The following is a 7851-nucleotide window of genomic DNA, read 5'->3' on the forward strand; positions in this document are numbered from 1 at the left end:
GACTTAGCTACATCCAATATTGCCTATGTTCGTCTGTGCAAATGGACTTGATAAGCAACCTGAGCTGTCAGTGAACGGAATCTAACCTGCATAACACTGTGTGCGTATTATTTGAGTGTCAGTTTCACTGTCTTTTAAGCCCTCAACAGATCGTTAGATGAAATACTTAAAACTAACATTTTGATAAGCTGTCTGATGCGTATTTGAACAAGAATTTACAGGTGATACAGAATCTGACTTGTACAACGGAATTTATTGGATTAGAGTACATGACATGTTGTGGTGAGTCAGTGTCTCTGTTTTGGCCCTAAGTTTTGCACTCATCTCTTTAGATGTCTCCCTTTTTCTATGTGGTTTACAGCAATTCGCAGCAGCATGCAGCAGCAGCGGCTAATGCTTATTGTTACTAAGAATAAATTTAATAAAAAGGAGTTGGCTTGGGTCCTGTTAACTGCTAAATAACTTATGAGAAGGGGTTTATAAAATTAAGTCTATTTAAGACTTCAGAATCATCATGCCAATGACATAGGTGTCAATAATGCCTGAGCGCCAGATTAACAAATTATTTCAGTTTCAAAGTTAGATTAACATTTAATAACCACAGCATTTATTTATTAATTAGGTGTGGAGAATAATTATTATCATTTGGAGGATAAGGAGGCTTCTTTAACAGACAAGCAAAACATAGGGTTATTGCAATGTGAGACTAGCAATCAAGAGCCTAACCCTACAATTACTTTTGCTCTATGCTTGCGAATTTTGCCTTGAATTCCATCTTCAGACGTAGTTAAGCCATCAAAATCTTTCCTCTCTATCTATATAAATGAAGTCAGGTGTTGAGTGTGGTAATATCTGCCATCACCGACGTGAGTGCAGCGTGACACGTCTTCTGTCTCCGAGCCGGCCGTTGTGGACGAGCGGTTCTAGGCGCTTCATTCTGGAACCGCGCTACTGCTACGGTCGCAGGTTAGAATCCTGCCTCGGGCATGGATGTGTGTGATGTCCTTATATTAGTTAGGTTTAAGTTGTTAGTTCTAAGTCTACGGGACTAATGACCTTAGATGTTAAGTCCCATAGTTCTCAGAGCCATTTGAACCATTTTTTCTGTCTATGAGCTCTTCAACCGGCACTACTGCTTCCATTGTCGCAGACAGACCTCCTCTCCCAAAAATGCTTAGAACCGCGCTCCCATGTTTCGCCCTCAGATTGTTACCATCGATATCTGATTGCTTATTTATTTTCAATTTTACACAATACAGAGAACAGCGTTAAGTTGGATATATTGTTTTTAATGTAATGGAGAGTTCTGACATACTCCTTACAATATTAGTATGTTTTGGAGAAAACTGTCCATATTATCTAACTGCATCTTGACCTATATTTACTTATAACGTTCTCTCTTTCCCTCTCCTCCCACTACTTCCCCCCTCCTTCCCATGGAAAAAATTCAGTAATTCAGTTGTTCAAGTAATTCAGTTACGTTATGTTAAAACTACCGCCTCTTCCTGGCTTCAAAATATCTCACTTGCCCATCTTCCACCGGAATTGCTCCTAGAATATTTTGGGTTCGATTCCTGACATTGGCGAATTGTTACAACATTCGCTAGTTATTGATATTTCGGGATTTTTCGATGTTTCAGCTCGCTGCTTCCCAGGTCGTGTGTAGCAATGCTGGTGTTGTTTTTTCGGTTAGACATGCAGTCCAGTTCACGAGTTTGACTTCAAGAAATGGCACTTATTCACCCTTGTCATCCTCTACATGTGAAAAACTTTTTCTTTCCCACCATGCAATATTGCTCAATATTGCTTACCCCAGTTAACAAAAACCGGAATACGCAAAATAGATAACGGAGGATATTCGGTCCAGTGATACTTGCCACATTAGTGACGTAATTAGGCTAGAGCAACTGGAACATTTCAAGGGTTTCCAAGATTCTAAGGCCCCAGGCGCCCAAAACAAAGAACCGTAAAAACAAGGAATAAATAAAACGTAAAGAAGAAATGAAAGAATTAGAAAAATCAGTCATTCAAATGAAGTACTTTTGTATATTAAAACTAGCAACCTAGCAGGTCTTCGCATGGAAAGCACTTGTGTCTTGGGCCGAACGACTTGTCAGCAACAGCGGTAATAAATTACATAACGCAAACCCTTCTTCGCGAATCAGTCTATTAGTGAAAAACGTATCAGAATCCCTATAGTACAGGGGTTGGACGAAATATGGAAACACCAAAAACACATTACCTTGCCAAATACAGTGTAGGAAACCCGTTGGCATTAATAAATCTCCTAGTCGTCTCGGAAATAATAAATACAGATCCGGTATGGACTACAAGAGCATCTTACACCGTTCTTCCCTTACAATAGTGGCCAGAGATGGAGACGAATAGTAATCACGCCCCTTTCTTTCCAAAGTGGACCACAAAGACTCAATAATACTGACATATGGTGACTGTGGTTCCCAGGGGAGAAGCGACAATTCATTCTCGTGTTCACAAGACGAGTCCTGGACGAAGCGAGCTGTGTGAACACGGGCCCTGTAGTCTTGGAACTCAGTATCGCCAACTGGGGAACAAACATTATACCACGAGATGCACCTATCAGCCAAAACGATCACATAATCCTTACCAGTAACTCGACCTTGTAGGGTAACCCTGAGGCCAATGGAATACCTCCATATGGCTGACCAAATCATCACCGAAACCAAGACATGTTTCACTCTTGTAACGAAATTCGGTCAGAAGTTGGAAAGAGTGTCAAACGACGATCATCAATGGAAATGTCTTTGTTCCATTGCTGCACACCCTGTTATTCGGGCTTCGAACCGGCATCACTTTTTTCTGTTACGAGCATTTGCATCACTGACTAACGGTTTTGTATATCCAGGTCGCTCTGCTCAAATAGTTCAAATGGCTCTAAGCACTATGGGACTTAACATCTGAGGTCATCAGTCCCCTAGACTTAGAACTACTTAAATCTAACTAACCTAAGAACATCACACATATCTATGCCCGAGGCCGGATTGGAACCTGTGACCGTAGCAGCCGCGCGGTTCCGAACTGAAGCGCCTAGAACCGCTCGGCCACAACGCCGGCTAGCTAGCCCTGCAATTCGTTCATTATGGAGGTCCCTTCGTGTTGTTTTGGTGCTGAAAGTGTTTGCGAGTGCCAGTTTCAATTCTGCAGTGGCATTTGCAGCTGCTTCGTCTTATTTTTGCCCAAAATCCTTTTCAATGACCAGCTGTAATGATGAGCCGACACACATATTCATTTGCATTGTGACTTACCGGATGAAGGTCTTCCGCGATCTCTTCATGCGGTATAAATCTTCGATACGGTGCCTCTCGAAACACCAAACACTTCTGCTGTCTTGTTTATGGAAGCACCCACCTGACGAACACCAACAATATGCCCACGTTTGAAGAGATTTAGCTCGTAAATCATGCTCCCGCAACTTCACAGGAGACTGTTCTGACCACGAGTGACACTTGCAACGTTTGGAGGAAGTTTCCAGGTGCTCCCTGTGGTGAAATCAACAACGCAACAGGCAGGCTTGTCTAGTATCTGATTATAAGTTCAAGCATGCATTTCTCGTGTGGTTTCCATATTTGTCTCTAATCCCTGTAAACCTATAGACAATGAAAGACGTATATATTCAGAGTTATTTATCTTTTTATTTCAAACCAACGACCATCCTGCATTAGCACTCGAACGTTACTTCTTTAGGTATGTAGAATGAAATGAACTAGACGTGGGCAGACAGTGCGGCCAATGGTATGAAAGAATTGAAGACTTTAACATGTATTTGCGAAGTTAAGATCTATACAACGCATCTGACGTGAATGTTCCTGCAAGTAAATGTAGCAAGAGCAAGTAATTAATGCTTATTTTCCCCTGGGTAGTGGGTCATTTGCTGAATTGTGAACGATTTGTGGCCAGCGGTTCTAGGCACTGCAGTGTGGAACCGCGCGACCGCTACGGTCGCAGGTTCGAATCCTGCCTCGGGCATGGATGTGTGTGATGTCGTTAGGTTAGTTAGGTTTACGTAGTTTTAAGTTCTAGGTGACTGATGACCTCAGAGGTTAAGTCCCAAGTGCTCAGAGCCATTTTGTGGACTCTTGGACCCAGAACGTTTGGTCTATACTGACAGGCGAAGTCCACTTAGTGTCGTAGATACGATTATGGAAAAAACACAATGCAGTAAATAAATTATACGACATGTTTGCAAAATGACTGTGAGAAGTAGAGAAAAACATTTAACCCAATGAGAGAGTACACATTCAGGTACCATTGATTACAATATCTGCACTTATAACCCTAACACCATGTACAAACGCAACAGACAGATAATCAATATACATCTGATGAAGAGAAATATTTAAAAACTAAAGAATTAATTTACTGTTGTTTAAACACATATGCATATTTGGAGATGCTATTGCTGACTGCATAACACCAACATATTATCTGCTCTATTGTTCTGTATCCAGCCATGCTTGAAATACTCTAGCGACCCTCTGGATCTGCAAATATCCACCTACAAGTGAGCTGACTCGCAATGAGCTTCATACCGGAACATAGAGCTGTAGGACCCCCTCCATGAACCATGGACCTTGCCGTTGGTGGGGAGGCTTGTGTGCCTCAACGATACAGATAGCCGTACCGTAGGTGCAACCACAACGGAGGGGTATCTGTTGAGAGGCCAGACAAACATGTGGTTCCTGAAGAGGGGCAGCAGCCTTTTCAGTAGTTGCAGGGGAAACAGTCTGGATGATTGACTGATCTGGCCTTGTAACAATAACCAAAACGGCCTTGCTGTGCTGGTACTGCGAACAGCTGAAAGCAAGGGGAAACTACAGCCGTAATTTTTCCCGTGGGCATGCAGCTTTACTGTATGATTAAATAATGATGGCGTCCTCCCGGGTAAAATATTCCGGAGGTAAAATAGTCCCCCATTCGGATCTCCGGGAGGGGAGTACTCAAGAGGACGTCATTATCAGGAAAAATAAAACTGGCGTTCTACGTATCGGAGCGTGGAATGCCAGATCCCTTAATCGGGCAGGTAGGTTAGAAAATTTAAAAAGGGAAATGGATAGGTTAAAGTTAGATATAGTGGGAATTAGGGAAGTTCGGTGGCAGGGGGAGCAAGACTTTTGGTCAGGTGAATACAGGGTTATAAATACGAAATCAAATAGGGGTAATGCAGGAGTACGTTTAATAATGAATAAAAAAAGAAAAAGGAGTGCGAGTAAGCTACTACAAACAGCATAGGAACGCATTATTGTGGCCAAGATAGACAAGAAGCCCATGCCTACTACAGTAGTACAAGTTTATATGCCAACTAGCTCTGCAGACGACGAAGAAATTGATGAAATGTATGATGAGATAAAAGAAATTATTCAGGTAGTGAAGGGAGACGAAAATTTAATAGTCATGGGTGACTGGAATTCGATAGTAGGAAAAGAAAGAGACAGAAACGTAGTAGGTGAGTATGGATTGGGGGGGAAGAAATGAAAGAGGAAGCCGCCTGGTTGAATTTTGCACAGAGTGTAACTTAATTATAGCTAACACTTGGTTAAAGAATCATGAAAGAAGGTTGTATACATGGAAGAACCCTGGAGATACAAGAAGATTTCAGATAGATACCTTTCAAGGGGCAGATGTGGACTCTGACCACAATCTCTTGGTTATGAACTGTAGATTAAAACTGAATAAACTGAAAAAAGTTGGGATTTTAAGGAGATGGGACCTGGATAAACTGAAAGAACCAGAGGTTGTACAGAGTTTCAGGGAGAGCATAAGGGAACAATTGACAGGAAAGGGGGAAAGAATTACGGTAGAAGAAGAATGGGTAGCTTTGAGGAATGAAATAGTCAAGGCAGCAGAGAATCAAGTAGGTAAAAAGACGAGGGCTAGTAGAAATCCTTGGGTAACAGAAGAGATACTTAATTTAATTGATGAAACGAGAAAATACAAAAATGCAGTAAGTGAAGCAGGCAAAAAGGAATACAAACGTCTCAAAAATGAGATCGACAGGAAGTGCCAAATGGCTACGCAGGGATGGCTGGAGGACAAATATAAGGATGTAGAGGCTTATCTCACGAGGGGTAAGATAGATACTGCCTACAGGAAAATTAAAGAGACCTTTGGAGAAAAGAGAACCACTTGCATGAATATCAAGAGCTCAGATGTAAACCCAGTTCTAAGCAAAGAAGGGAAAGCAGAAAGGTGGCCGGAATATATAGCGGGTCTATACAGGGGCGATGTTGTCGAGAACAATATTATGGAAATGAAAGAGGAGGTCGATGAAGATGAAATCGGAGATATGATACTGCGTGAAGAGTTTCACAGAGCACTGAAAGACCTAAGTCGAAACAAGGCCCCGGGAGTAGACTACAGTCCTGACAAAACTCTACCATCTGGTGAGGAAGATGTATGAGACAGGCAAAATTCCCTCAGACTTCAAGAAGAATATAATAATTCCAATCCCAAAGAAATCAGGTGTTGACAGATGTGAAAATTATCGAACTATCAGTTTAATAAGTCACAGCTTCAAAATACTAAAGCGAATTCTTTACAGACGAATGGAAATGCTGGTAGAAGCCGACCTCGGGGAAGATCAGTTTCGATTCCGTAGAAATGTTGGAACACGAGAGGCAATACTGACCCTACGACGTATCTTAGAAGAAAGATTAAGGAAAGGCAAACCTACGTTTCTAGCATTTGTAGACTTAGAGAAAGCTTTTGACAATGTTGACTGGAATACTCTCTTTCAAATTCTGAAGGTGGCAGGGGTAAAATACAAGGAGCGAGAGACCATTTACAATTTGTACAGAGGGCAGATGGCAGTTATAAGAGTCGAGGGACGTGAAAGGAAAGCAGTGGTTGGGAAGGGAGTGGGACAGGTTTGTAGCCTCTCTCCGATGCTATTCAATCTATATATTGGGCTAGCAGTAAAGGAAACAAAAGAAAAGTTCGGGGTAGTTATTAAAATCCATGGAGAAGAAATAAAAACTTTGAGGTTCGCCGATGACATTGTAATTCTGTCAGAGACAGCAACGGACTTGGAAGATCAGTTGAACGGAATGGATAGTGTCTTGAAAGGAGGATATAAGATGAACATCAACAAAAGCAAAACGAGGATAATGGAATGTAGTCGAATTAAGACGTGTGATGCTGAAGGAATTAGATTAGGAAATGAGACACTTAAAGTAGTTAAGGAGTTTTGCTTTTTGGGAGGCAAAGTAAGTGACGATGGTCGAAGTAGAGAGGATATAAAAAGTAGACTGGCAATGGCAAGGAAAGCGTTTCTGAAGAAGAGAAATTTGTTAACATCAAGTATTGATTTAACTGTCAGGAAGTCGTTTCTGAAAGTATTTGTATGGAGTGTCGCCATGTGTGGAAGTGAAACATGGATGATAAATAGTTTAGACAATAAGAGAATAGAAGCTTTCGAAATGTGGTACTACAGAAGAATTCTGAAGATTAGATGGATAGATCACATAACTAATGAGGAGGTATTGAATAGAATTGGGGAGAAGAGGAGTTTGTGGCACAACCTGAGTAAAAGAAGGGATCGGTTGGTAGGACATGTTCTGACATCAAGGGACCACCCATTTAGTACTGGAGGGCAGCGTGGAGGGTAAAAATCGCGGAGGGAGACCAAGAGATGAATACACTAATCAGATTCAGAAGGATGTACTCTGCAGTAGGTACTGGGAGATGAAGAAGCTTGCACAGGATAGAGTAGCATGGAGAGCTGCATCAAACCAGTCTCAGGACTGAAGACCACAACAACAACAACAACAACAACAACAGAGCTGAAGGAAAGCGATGTTGTGATACACATTGTAA

The sequence above is a fragment of the Schistocerca serialis genome, chromosome 1 (genome assembly GCF_023864345.2).
Source record: "Schistocerca serialis cubense isolate TAMUIC-IGC-003099 chromosome 1, iqSchSeri2.2, whole genome shotgun sequence".
Lineage (NCBI taxonomy): Eukaryota > Metazoa > Arthropoda > Insecta > Orthoptera > Acrididae > Schistocerca > Schistocerca serialis.